At 38.6% G+C, this 14,518-nt stretch overlaps 1 protein-coding gene across 1 annotated transcript in view; it reads left to right on the forward strand.

Annotated features, from left to right (window-relative positions):
• The first annotated feature begins 2,276 nt into the window (after positions 1 to 2,276).
• GCNT1 (glucosaminyl (N-acetyl) transferase 1) overlaps positions 2,277 to 14,518 on the forward strand; it is a 34,837-nt gene continuing 22,595 nt past the window's right edge. The window contains exon 1 of the mRNA XM_001366091.5: positions 2,277 to 2,543. The gene's annotated coding sequence lies outside the window, so the exon portion shown is untranslated. The remainder of the gene's footprint in view (positions 2,544 to 14,518) is intronic.

Consider the following 14,518-nt stretch of genomic DNA (forward strand, 5'->3'; position numbering starts at 1 on the left):
TATGTGTGGGTTGTACTGCTGTTGGCTTAGGCAGGGTCTCAGGGTTCAGACACTGGCTTGGGTCCAGATTCAGAACCTGGAAGAGTAGATGTGTGGCTGGGGTGGGGTGGGGTTGCTGTTGGCTTGTGTGGTACTCCTTGGTATAACGTCCTGCTGGTTGTGCTCTCCTTTCATCCCAGTAAACCAGACCCTCTCTGCCTAACTTCTAAGTTGTTCTCTGCATACAAGTTGTTTCATTGTCTTCTTATTGGTTTGTTCACTCTAGTATTCACTTTTGCAGCATTATTTTAAGGTTGATTGGAGAGGATTCTTATAGTGGTTCCAGCTTTCCTTGCTTCTACTCCACCATTTTGGCTGTGCCTCCCACACTTCCTGATTTATTAATGAGATGGTATTTTTTTCCCCATGGTTACATGATTCTCGTCTCTCCTCTTCCCTCCCCACTCCCAGAGTTGGCAAGCAATTTCATTGGGTTATATATATATATATATATTATCACCCAAATCCTATTTCCGTATTAGTCACTTTTGTAACAGAATAATCTTTTAAAACCAAAACTCCAAATCATATACACATATAAACAAGGCATAAACCATAAGTATTCTTCTGGATTTCTGCTTCCACAGTTCTTTCTCCAGATGTGGATAGCATTCTTTCTCATGTGTCCCTCAGCATTGCCCTGGATCATTGCATTGTTTTTAGTAGCAGAGTCAGTCACATTTGTTCATCCCTCAATGTTTCAGTTACTGTGTATAATGTTCTCCTGATTCTGCTTATTTCACTCTGCATCACTTCATGTAGGTCTTTCCAGTTCTTATAGAAATCAAGCAGTTCATTATTCATCATAGCAGAATAGTATTCCATCACCATCATATACCACAATTTGTTCAGTCCTCCCCCAACTGAGGGACACCTCCTCATTTTCCAATTTTTTTGCCACCACAAAAAGTGCAACTATAAATATTTTTGTGTAAACAAAACCTTTCCCATTTTTAAAAATCTCTTTGGGATAGAAACCTAGTAGTGGTATGGCTAGATCAAAGGATGTATTCTTTTAAAGCCCTTTGGGCATAATACCAAATTGCCTTCCAGAGTGATTGGAACAATTCACAACTCTACCAGCAATGCATTAGTGTTCCAATTTTGCCACATCCCCTCCATCATTTATTACTTACTTTACTGTCATATTGCTGCTCAGATAGGTGTAAGGTGGTACCTCAGAGTTGTTTTGATTTGCATTTCAATGAGATAGTATTTACATAGCTCTGCAAGGTTTGTAAAGCACTTTATATGTTATTTCATTTCTCATCTGAATCTGAACCACATTGGTTTGTAAGGAAGATGCTAGTATTATCCTTATTTTACAGATAAATAAAATGAGGCTGGGCACTACTAAATGGTTTGCCCAGGGTCACAAAGCCAATTAATATCTTAGGCATGGGTCAAACTCAGATCTATGTCCAACAGATGATAGACTGTTCGACTATTTAACACCTATTATGATTGTTGCACATTAATATAGTGTTACTATAATCAAACCAAGTGAAAAATATCATTTTCTTTTCATTACTGGAAAACGAAAAGAAGTAGCCCAAATGTGATGAACAAGATCTCTATGTGTAAAGGAAAAAATAGAGTCATCTAAAAAGATTACAATGTACATCAAACTGCTGTCATTTAATGTTATTTTTTTAAGTTGTAAAACATATCTTTAGTTTACTGGTAGGAGAATGAAAACTTTGTACTTTTTAATTTGCAATATGAGAGCTCAGAATGATTGACTTCTGCTTATTTAATTAAGGGTATTTAGAGCACTTGTTGCCTGGATTTCATAGAAATGCTTCCCTTTAGTTATCAGTATTGGTTATTCTGTTCGTTCTTCTGTTGCCACTAACTATCGCTTTCCTAAAATGGGAGAATAAAAATTGGTTTGCGTTTTGGTTTCTTTCTTTTTTGTGCCTAGACTTTTTTGAGAAAACATGAAAGCAAATGTGAAGAAAAGCAAACTCTTCCAATTTCTCTTTATGCGTTGACCATGAAAGTTAAAGGGAACTGAGAAAAGAGGAAAGAGGAGGAAGAAGAACTGAGGCTATGACTAAGAGAGATAGCGGATGTACTTGGGAAGTTGAGAAATATCCCATCTGGGCTGAGTAGAGAGTTTGGGGAAGAGGAGAGGCAGTTATCTTTGCTCTAGTGATACCAGAGGGCGCCCTCATCCCAGGTCTGGCTTCTGATTTAGCCCCTCCTTATTGGTCTTAGAGGTGGGAGAGGCAAGGATGAGGAGGAGGAAGAGAAGAGCGGGGAGGTGGTGAAATGCTAGGGTTGGTTGTCGGTTCTGCTTCGTGGGTCACGAAGGTGGGGTTTTCTGCTTGAGGGACAGTTGGAGAGGGAGAGGAAAGCTTTGGAAACAGACTGTGGTGGCCGCACTCGCAAGCACCCTTTTCACGGGGTGTCCACAGTGGTGGATTCTCAAGCTGCGGGGGCGCGGCTGGAAAGAGGTTTGGAGGCATCCTGCGCCCATGAAGCCAGCGTGCTCACCCCAGGTAATCGGCTGCCTTCCTATCCTTACCTGGGCGATGAGAGGGAAGAGTTAGTTTTTGCTTTCTCGGAAAGAAATGGTAGCTCGTGCTTTGCTGCTCCAGCGGAGAATAGCTTTGGGGTTTGGGGGATTCTGGGTGCTCCCGGGGTAGCATAGTCCACGTAATTCGACCTTTTGTTTGATGCTCAGTACAACCTTAGACTCACTTTCAGGCTCCTTTTCTAAATGCACTTTCTAGAGGCTGCTGCTTAAAACCGATTAATATCCGAAATAGCGAAGCACTTTGATAAGAGCTGCTGGAGCTTGTTTAGAATATGGGTGTGCTTTCTCTAATCTTTCTTCCTTCCACCTCCCCTCGTATCAATTAACTAGCACTAATCAGGTACCTATTGTGTGCTAAGGCACTGGAGTCTAAGATTTGATAGAGAATATGCCCGTCCAACCAACCATAGAAATATGTGACGTGGGTTTTCCCATAGAAAAGCTTGTCCAACCCAGTTTCTAAGTCAATGGCTTCAAAATCTGCCTTCAGAATAGTTTAGTTTCTTGTACCACAGGTTGTCACTTTCTTTGAGACTGCTTACACTGACAACTAACTCAGAAGTAAAAGACGAAAGAAAAGCAGGAAAAAGGAAATTTATATCATCTTACCTGGCACCAGGTGTTGGTTTTGAGCAACTCCTCCCTCCCACTCCTGCTTTTGAAGATCTTTTGGGGCAGAAAGAGTTTCTCCACTAAAGTTTCCCTTGATGCCTTATGTGGGGTTCAGTTGATCCTGAGAAATAAGGTTGTATCAATGAAGCACAGGGGCTTCCAGATCCTAGCAAGAAGGAAAAACTTTATGTGGACCTGGCTAGCCAAGTTCAGAGAAACTATATGGCTGGCTACAGGATCATGATTTTGTTTTTAGCTCCCCTTGAAGACATTAAAAGTCACAGATGACTTGGGATCTGTATCAGTGGAGGGAGCATCTACACTGAGAAAATCTCAGGCTGTCAGAAATGTTCCAGTGGAACACAACGAGACATAATCTGATTCTACCTTTGTTCACTTTCTCACCCTTTACTACTCTTTAGCTGTAATTCTCCCCACTAGCACTGTTGCTTTCCCTTTGGCCCACCCTCCCTCACAAAGTTGGCCTCTGGGTACTCTTGTTTGTTTCTTCACTTATCATCCAACTGTAGCTCTAGTAAAATGCGGATATACTCGATTATCTTTTGGCATCTTATGTCAAAAGGAGGAAATGCCAGGTAGTAATCTTAAATCTGCAAACACCTTGCTAGGTTTGGATAAGATTCAAAACAGCTGCTATTCTTTATTTTTCCTTCAAGTGAGTGATCTTATCATTGTTAAGGAATGTACTTAAATGATTGGGAATAACTGGGTAAAAAAGCATGCATGGTACCTTAAGATAAGTCAGCAAAACCTTTTTCTTTAGGAGTAAATCTTTTCTGACCAGCAGTTTGGTGTTCCTAAGTCTTCTGCCTTCCCTTGCCTTTTGTGTAGAAAATTAGGTTTGTTTAAAGAAATAAAGATAGGAGATTTGAGGTTTTAATGGTTTTTAAGGACTACTGTTAATTGCCTAAGCATTTCCAGACTGGCTCTCTAAATAATAACTTAAGCCACATATTTCATTTTAGGCACATGGCAAAAATCAATCGTATGTGATCATTTCCGTTACTCTTAATAGATTTTTCAGAGATATTCCAAATTGGGCATCCTTGGAAGTTTTAGTTTCTCTTAAATATTAAAGTAATGTGTTTTTTTTTTTCATTCAAGGTAAAAAATATTTCCATATTAAATGGTAATAGACTTTTCAAACCCTGTTCCCATATTTTTTTTATTAGAAAGGTAATTTTTGAAAGAGATTTCTATGTTTCTTGCACAAGGTTATGAAGCTTTTTTTTTTGCTGTTATTTAGTCTTCTCATTGGCTTTTCCTTCATAAATTATTTGTAATAAGGGATTATTTGAATGGTAAATGATAACTAAAGATCAGGGCTGTTAATCTTCTTCCTTCCTTCCTCCCTCCCTTCTTCCCTCCTTCCTCCCCTCCTCCCTTGTTCTTCCCTTCACCTTCCCTTCTTCCCTCTCCTTCCTGATGATTCTTCTTTTGGTTTCTTTAAATCAAGTCAGGGTCAGTTTTATGATGTTTCAAAATACTCTTTCTCTTCTCTAAATTAAGTAAGGGAAAGAAAGAAAAGATAAGAAATGGAAGGAAAGAAGGTTTGGAGGATGGTGGAATATAGTTCAATTTGGGAAAATGAACTGGTAGGTCTGGAAGTTCAATCACTGTATCACAACAGAGTCAATCAGAGAGAGCTGGACTTTTTTTTTTCTCACTTCCACACATTTTCATTTCATCTGCAGTAAGTTTGACCAAGATGTCTTGAATTCATCAGCTACAGGAATTTTTCAAGTCAACAAGTCAGGTCAACAAGCATTTGATAAGCACCTTCTATGGTGTCAGGAAGCTAGGTGGACTATAGATAGAGCTAATTTAGAAGACTTGAATTCAAACCCCCTTTCAGACATTTACTAGCTGAATGGCCTAGGGAAAGTCACTTAACTTCTCTCTGTCTCATTTCCTCATCTGTAAAATGGGATAATAATAGTACCTACCTCACAGTGTTGTTAGGATCTACTGAATAAGTATGTAAAGATCTCTGGAAGCCATAAAGTGCTCTATAAATGCTAGGCATTGTTTTTACTATGTGTCAGGCATCATGCTAAATACTAGATATAAGAGCAAAGTTTTACTACTATGTGCCAGACACTGCTAAGCACTGAGGATACAAGGGCAAAAATTGTCCCTTCTCTAGAGGCTCATAGTCTAATGGAGGAGATAATATGTGTACAAAGAAGATACAAGATAAATTGATGATAATCTCAAAGAGAAGGCAATAGTATTAAGAGAGAATAAGGAAAGGCTTCTTTCAGAAGATGGACTTTTAACTAATATTTTAGGGAATCCAATGAAGAAGACATGGAAGTGAGAGAAAAGAGAATTTTAAGCATGGGAGCTGTTAGTAATAATTCCTGGGAGGGGGAGGGGTGCCAAATAGATTGTCTTGTTTGAGGAAGAACAAAGAGGGTAAGAGGGTTTAGTACCTGGAGGAGAGGAAGATAGAAGACTGAAGAGGTAGGAAGTTGGCAGGTTATAGACAGCTTTAAAAGCCAAATAGAGAATTTTTATTTAATCCTAGAAGTAATAGGGAGCCACTAGAATTTACTGAATAGGAAGGTGACATGGTCAGACCTATTCTTTAGGTACATCTAACTGAATAGACAGACTAGAATGGGGAGAGATTCGAGATGTGGAGACCCATCAGCAGGACACTACAGTAGTTTTGGTGTGGGGTGAAAAGGTCCTACATCAAGACATTGATGTTATAAGAGGAGACAAGAAGGTGTATGCATATGAGAAATATTATGAAAGTAGAAACAGTTGGCAACTGATTCGATAAGAGGTGTAAACCTGGTTGAATGATGGTGTCTCCATCATGATAAGAAAATTAGAAGGGAGGGCTCAGAGTGGGGATTTAGTGATAATGAGTTTAGTGATAGACATCTTGAGTTTAATATGTCTATTGAACATCCATTGTGAGATATTTAATAGAAAGTTGGAGATTAGTCTGGTGGTCTCAAGATTGATCAGAGCTAAACAAATAAATCTGGGAGTCGTCTTCAGAGAAACAGTAATTGAAGCCATAAAGATGGAGATCTCCTTGGGAAATAGCACAAGGATTAGCCAGTATAAAGGCAAAAAGCCAATAGATGCCTCTTAATTGCAGCAAAAAGACCACTTTGACTGGACCTTATAGTATGGGAATGAAGGTTTAGAGGAAAGATGTTGGCTTTTGTTTTGAATGTGTTGTTTGAGATGTCCCTGAGACATCCAATTTGAAATGTCTAATAGGCAGGCGGTGATATAGGACTGGAGTTTAGGAGAGATGCTAGGAATGGGTTTGTAGATCTTGGAGCCCTTTGCTTGAGATGACAATTATAAACTCTTGGGAGCTGATGGGGAATGTAGAGGGCATAAATAAAGTGTTCCTTGGAACACATTTTCCCATAAGTGATGGATAGGTTTGTTGGTTAACTAACAAAAGTATTTAGTCCGTAATTTGACTGAAATAAGATAGATACATAACTAAAATGGTAGTGAAAGAAAACAGTGAATAATACTATTACAAATTCTATATTTGAAATGTCATAGACATGGACATCCTGGCCTACTAAAGAGAAAGCAGGATTTTGTGATAGGAACATCTGGGCTCAATTCCTGCCTCAGTCTTACCTAGCTATATGACCCTGGCATATTGTTTAACTTCTCGATGTAGGCAACTCTCTGGGACTATAAGCTTCAGGACAGTTCCACAAATGCATTGTGTGGATTGGAGAAAAAAAATTACAGAACTATTAAACAGTCAGAAAAACCACTCTTTAATCACGGAAAGGGGTATGGTGCTGAGTTAGGCCTCCTTGCAGAGCTGCGTGCCACACACCTTCCCAGAGTCCCAGGATTGAACTCTGGCTGCTCTGGTCCCTGACCCCTGGCAATGCCAACCATGCTAGATTGGACAATTCCAAGGAACAAAAGAATTTGGGGAACCTATATACCATTTGGGGAGATCCGAGGACAAGGAGAGGTGATTGACATTACTATAGCTACAAGGAAATGGGAGTGTTCAAACTATACTGACAGTATACAGTCAAGCTTGGGGAAAGAATCATAATCAGAGGCTAGGGTATAAGATTAGGGGCTACTTACAGTGGATACTAAAAGGATGGTCCCTGCCCAGGTGGGGGTCTTCTTGGGAAAGGGTCTCTGACACAATGGGGAAGACTACCTAAGACAAAGAGTACTTAGTGGGATTGGCCTTTACTTTGGGGTCCATTATTTAGTCTGAAACTGCTAGCCTGAGATTCTCTTCTGGGTGGATTCTCATGGGAACCGGGAACAAGTACAAGCTTTGGGGTCTCTGGCTTATCAGCTAGTCCTAAAACTTGTGGTTCATCAGCTCTTACTAGGCTACAAGTTTCGGGTTTCTAGATTCCATGTTGACAATTGGTAGAGGGAGGGAATTTCCTAAACCAATGAAATCATGAATTTGGACATAAAAAAATAAGTATTGTATATCAGCTACATTATTAGTAATTGTCTTTTGTGGATTATCTTGGAAACCTAGAGTGAAGGACCTCGAATCAGGAAGACCTGAGTTTGAATCTTGCCTTATATGCCAGATATGTGAATCTGGGCAAGTTACTTAAGCTTCCTGTGCCTCAGTTTCCTCATCTTTTAAACAGAGATAAAAATAGCATCTGTCTCAGAATGTTATAGTCAGAATCAAATGAGTTAGTATATCTAAAGCACTTTTTCAAAGTTTAAATAACCAGAGTAATACTAGGTAAGGTGATGGTAATGAATTCTGGTTCTCAGATATGTGTATACCCATAACATTTCATATCCTGGGCATTACACATTTTACCTAGACTAAATGATTTCTTCTGTAGCTAAAGAACTATTTATAGATGTTTGCTGTTTGCTGTAATGTAATTTGGCCTGTACTGAGAAAAGAATTAAAAACATACAGTAATTCTTATCAACATAGAAATCCTAAAGAATTATCTGCTGTTTCTCTAGATGGCCTTAGAAAAATGAGTATGTAGAATTCTACTGATGAAAAATCATCAAATTTTAAAGGAAGGAAGAAATATTGGTGGCATAGCGTAATAATGACCAAACATGACATTTTGGTGCAAAATGTGGCCACTGAAAACTATCCTAGAGGGATGGACCGTAGTGTTTGTTAGTGAATGATAAATACAGTCATGTCTTTTGATAGGTTCTTTTCACTATGGACTAGAATTAAGTTCTAAGACCTGTTGGACCTTTTATCTTATTGATAGCTTTGGAAATAACGAACCTTCCTTGGAACTTAACAAACATGTATTAAATCCCTACTGTTGTGGGGCAGACCGTGGAGTTTGGGAAGGATACCTTTTACAAGAATGCAAAACTCTGAAACTTAGCTTAAAAATAAAGAGAAATTTATTCATTTGAAAGTAAAGTTGAATCTGGCCAGGAGGGCAGCATAGGTGGAAGCTTGCCTCCTAGGTGGAACAGCATGGGTGGAAAAGTTGCTCCTAGGGAGGACAGCATGGATGGAAAAGCTATCCCCCAAAGGACATCAATTCATGGGATTTTATAGTCTTTACTACTGTGAGGAAGTGACTGGAGCAAGGGGTTGGGAGAAGGTTTGCCCGAGGGCATGGGGGTGGTTCTCATGATTTGGAGGACAAATGAATGAGGTGTGTCTCTTTGTCCATCTCAAATCTATCAAAGGAGGGTAATCTTCCAGGCCAGATGTTTTGGGAGGGCCTAAAGGAGCAAAGGAATTTCCCTGATAATACTTTGCCTGAGTTTCTGGGGTTACAATACCCCTATCACTACTATAAATGTTAAGTATTAAAAGTGCCAAAGTGAAAAAGGGCATGGTTCCAGTCAACATGGAATCTAGAAACCATCAACTTATAGCCTAGTAAGATCTGACAAACCCCAAATTTTAGCACTAGCTTGTAAGTTGGAGACCCCAAAGTTTGTACTTGTTGAGATTCCCTTCAGGGTGGATTCTCATGAGAATAGGGAACAAGTTTCTAGATTCCATGTTGATATACCGTTAAGAAATTTAAAATCTAAATCAGAGAGATATGAAATTTAATAAGATTTAATTTAACAAAGATTTAATTGAGCACTGTGCATAAGTATGGTGTGTGATGAAATGTAAGAATGTAAGGTGATGGATGGTGAGATACAGAGAAGTATTTTAGGGAGATCCAAAGGAGTTAAAGGAAAGCTAGCAATGCTTCCTTGCTTATTTATCCTCTATAATGCTTGGTTTTGGCCCCACCTTAATATTTCTCTAGCATTAATCAATCAAGAAATATTTACTAAACCCTTGTGTTTGTTCCTGTGGAATCTAGAAACCCCAAGATTTGTAGCCTTGTAAGATTCAATGAACCCCAAATTTTAGGACTAGTTTATAAGTTGGAGACCCCAAAGCTTATATTTGTTCCCATGAGAATCCACCCTGGAGGGAATATCAGACTTGCAGTTTCAGACTGAATAATAGACCCCATGGTAAATGACTATCCCAGTTAGGTGAGATTAAGCAAATGCTAAGTACCCTTTTTGTGTTAGGTCAGTGATGAGCAACCTTTTGAGCTTAGTGTGTCAAAATTCATCCCTGAGGTGTGCTGAGCCTGTATGGGGCCTCTTGTCCTCATTGAAAATGGCTACACTTATCTTGGTTTGCCATCACTGTCTTAGGTAGTCTTCCCCCATTGAATCTGAGTCTCTTTCCCAAGAAGGACCCAGAGCTGGACAGGGATCTTCCTTTTAGAATCCTCTGTAAGTAGTCCCCTCCCTTACACCATTGCCTCTGGTTATGTTCCTTTCCCAAGTTTGTATCTTGTCTGTAATAGTTTGAACACTCCCTTTTCCTTGTGGCTATGGTAATGGCAATCATCTTTCCCTGTCCCTGAATCTCCCCAAATGGTATATAGGTTCCCCAAATATTTTTGTTCCTTTGAATTGTCCAATCTAGTGTGGCTGGCGTTCCCAGGGGTCAGTGACCAGAGCAGCCAGGTTCTTGGGATTCTGTGTGGATATGTAGTGAGCAGCTCTGTGTGGAGGCCTTGAGGAAAGCGTGGAACTCCTTTCCTTAATTAAAGTGGTTTTTTTCTGACTATTTAATAGTTCTGCGTTTTTTTCCAGTTAACATGTTCCAGGATTGACCCAACATATTGAAATCTGTTAGACCAGATTGACTAGTGCTATGGCCAAAGGAACTTGTCATTCTGGTACTGTTCACTCTTCCTTTGGCAGTTTTTCCATGTCTTACAATTCTCTATCAGCCCTCTATATATACCATCTATCTATACATCTATAATACAATTGCTTTAGTCCTGGCCCTTCACTTCCCCCACTGACAGTCAGTCAACATTTATTAAGCAGGCACTGTGCTCTGCATTGGGGATACAGAGAAAGGGAAAAAACCAGACAATTCCTTTTCTGCAGGATCTTACAGTCTAATGAGAGAGACAGCATATAAACTATAAAAAGATAAACTATATCCAGGATAAAAGCAGAAATAATGGTGGAGAGACGACACGGGAATTGAGCAGTGTCCATTGAGCTCCTCTTCCACTGGCCAGCCCAGTACATTCTAGGATACTGTGGTTGGGGAGCATGACTACTGCTCTATCTACCTACCTCTGTCTATTCCTTACTTCCTATAAGGAACTGAGTACTTTGGGGGTGGGTTAGTGGGGCAAATCACTCCTCTTCCAGACTGCATCTTGTTGGAGAATGCTGAACTCTTCACCCCAACTGCTGTGTAATCAGACCTTGTAGGATCCAGAGACCTTTCTGTACCAGGGGTGAGATTTCCTCACTGGCCCCACCCTAATCCTCTCTAGCATTAATCAATCAAGAAATATTTACGAAATACTTATTATGTTCCAGGCACCTTTCTAAGTCCTGAAGATAGTAAAAAAAAAAAAGCAACTACAGCCCCAGGCCTCTGTTTGTCCCCATTTTGAACAATGAACAAGCCAGGATCTCTCTGAGAACCAGAAAGGAGAAAGCAGATTTCTTTCCCAGGTCTTCTTATGGAAATGATTATTTCTAGGTTTATTGTGGACTTCGGTAGTTTCGTAGAAACATTTATTCAACACAATTTCATTACCTTTTCTCTCCCATCACTTCAGTTGCTAGTTAAGTCTGGGTTTTGACTAGATCTTTTATTATTTAACCATGTAGTTTATTTTCATGATCATACATATCCTGGCATTTCTCTTTTATGCCACTTCTATTTCTAGGTTATCACTGTTAATGTGTGATAGCTTACTTATCCCCACTAGATAAATATCCAGTACTCTTTGTGGTACCCCCATTTTTACTTCTTTGGAGAGTAGTTATTCAGTAAGTCACATGGCACCACCTAAAGAATATGACTGCTAAAAATGCTGGGGTTTTGTGTGACAGAAAAAGTGCTTAGGATGCTTGAAATTGCTACACAATTGAGAATACTCTAGGTCACTTTCTTCCTCATTTTCAATTCTGCTCATCGTCCATCTGCTGGGATTTTCCAGGTTATGTGCAGTCAGTCCATATGCTGCTGCCTATCAGCTTCATCTCAGAGAGTGGACATTAGATATTCTTTATTCATTTGGGTTTCCCTTTATGAACCATGAGGTGAATCTCTTAAGTAGTCTTCAGTCTACCTGAGGACACTTTATAGTATTCTGAGGTTTGATGGGATCAGCGCTATGTCATCCCAACCACTATCTTTAGGGAATGCCTCTTTCTTTTGGATTTTGTGTTGATGTTCCTCCCCAGGGGTAGCCAACACCTTTGGTAAGGTTTTTTCTCTTTCTTTATTTGATAATTAGAGGGTCACTGAACAATATTTTCTTCTTATTTGCTTCAATCAAAGAATCTTTTGTGACCTTAGCATGTATGTGAAAGACACTTTTCTAGAGAAAACCCTTTAAGGTGGCATTTTATTTTTTAAAATGTAAGTGCTTTTTCATAATTAAGAAAAAATAAATATAATAGGTTCTCACGAGATCTCTACACCAGTGGTTTTCAGCCTATTCTAGTTTAAGAACAAATGTTTTATTTCAATTTTGTGCCTCATCCCCAACATCACACACCCAACAGATAAATGCATAGTTGTGCTGAGCCAAAGGTACAATGGAAAGAGCATTACCTCTGGAGCCAGAGGACCTGAGTTCAAATCCTGATTCTCATGTTGGTTAATTATATGATTTTATGCAATACTTTTATTTAAATATCCTTATGTCTCAGTTTCCTAATATAAAATGAAAAGATTGGGTCAAATTACCTCTGAGATCTTCTAGGTCAAAATCTATTATCTTACTGAACCACATTCTTAGAATCTGTTAAATAAAAAACCACAAGATGACTAAAAAGCTCCTATGAATTTAGTAACAATTTTCAATGAATTTGGAGTCTAGTCATCATAGCGCTCAAGCATTTTTTACCAAGTGCTTGCTCTGTGCCAGGAATGCATAGCAATATACTTCTATTTTAGCTTATTATCCTAAGTCACATAATGAAAGGGATGATGCTACTTTGCCTTTCAGAGACTGAAAGTCTGGTGAAAATAGTGAAAGTGTCAGCTTTAAATTCTGTTTAATATGTAGCTTGTGTCAATATTTAAATATTGACTTTAAAAATAATTCACTTTAAAAAACATGTTATGGTAAAATGACTGGAACTTCAGTTCTGGACTCTTTGAAAAATCAAAATGATAACAATTGGTATGTATATGTTTTAATAGACCTCTTGCTTTAACTCCGTGGACCCTGCCTTAGTCCACAGATTAGATAAGACTTTTGTAAATGTATTTCAATCATTTGTGTTTCTAAAGATGTACTCTGAAGTAGAAAGTAATTTCAAAAATCCTGCCTTTTCCCATCTCATATTATTTTCAAGGCGAATATAGATTTTTATGGACATGAGAATGTCATCACGTAAGTTGTTATTATAATGGATCTCTTAACTGCTTTTTTTGTGTGTGGCAATAATACCATCTAGGTAGGCATGAAATATCTAAACTCTCTTTTTTACTCTCAATCTTCTGACCTCAATATCAGTAACTATTGGAACACCCCACTTGTAGCACATTGCTAGTGAGATATGCCTGACAATATTCCCTTTAAATCTACTGCAAATCTACTACAAAGCACTTTCCTCACAAATCTGCCAATAGGTAGTATAAATATTATTATTTCTGTTTTTTTTTTTTCCCATGAAAGCCTGAGGAGGTGACTTAACTCCGAGCAATAGCTGTTTTGGGATAGAGACAGAACTTGAATTCAGCTCTTTGGGCTCTTACAGTTGCTCCTCATTAGCACAGTGTCTAAACCCCTCCATCCTCAACAATTCATCATCCTTGTGAGAACTTTCGTTTAGAAACAGAGGGCTTGCAGAGCACAGAGAAGTTGACAAAGACTGACTTTATCCAGTTGCTTCATTTTATAGATGAGATAATGAGGCTCAGTAATTGCTTGAAGTCACAACAAGTTAATGACACCACAATTCTGAACTCGAGTCCCAATTTACAGACATATCCTGCTGTATTGTACAATATAAATTTAACTGATTTTTGGTTTGTTTGTTTTTTAGCTATAAACACAGAACTTAAAATTACCTTAAATATATGTTTGGTTCCATATTTGTAATTGTGTAACTTCGTCTACTTAATTTCTTTACCTGTTTAAGAGGCAAAATGCATCAGAAGATAACAGGACTCTCAATGATACGTGATACTACCTTGTATTCAACAAGTATCTGAGAGTCTATTCTACCCCCAGTGCTTGAAGAGCTATGAAGAACAAAGTTTCTAAGATTCTCTTTTGGCTTTCTAACCATATATGTCTGACATTCTCAGATGAAACAGAAAATGCAAAGGCTTAAACTGAACTAGAAGTATGTCCTTTGAGCAAGTGTCTTACCCTCTTTGGTACTTAGCTTCTTTATTAGTAATATAAGCAAGTGGGATTAGAATCTTAGAATCTTAAGAGTTATGGGGGACCTCAAATGGTATACACTTAAATTATGGATCTTTTCTTGCTACTTCTCTCATCTCGGTAATTACCTTAGGTAGAACAGCCTGTGATGTGTCTTCTAGTAGAACAGAGTCATACTATAGGATTAATAGTTTAGGGAGAACATGAGCCTCCTCTGTTTTTCCAAGCAAAACAATTTTTCGGCTGCTTCCCTTCTGGGAGTTCCATCTAATAAAGTTTACATGATTTTCACATTTTTGTGCAACTCTTTTTCTCTAAAAGTACTATTTACATGTGCATACATACTATAAAAACAGGAATAATTGCCATAAAACTGATGAAAAGGTGCCATTGTACCAACAACTGTTTTTTGCAG

The sequence above is a fragment of the Monodelphis domestica genome, chromosome 7 (genome assembly GCF_027887165.1).
Source record: "Monodelphis domestica isolate mMonDom1 chromosome 7, mMonDom1.pri, whole genome shotgun sequence".
Classification (NCBI taxonomy): domain Eukaryota; kingdom Metazoa; phylum Chordata; class Mammalia; order Didelphimorphia; family Didelphidae; genus Monodelphis; species Monodelphis domestica.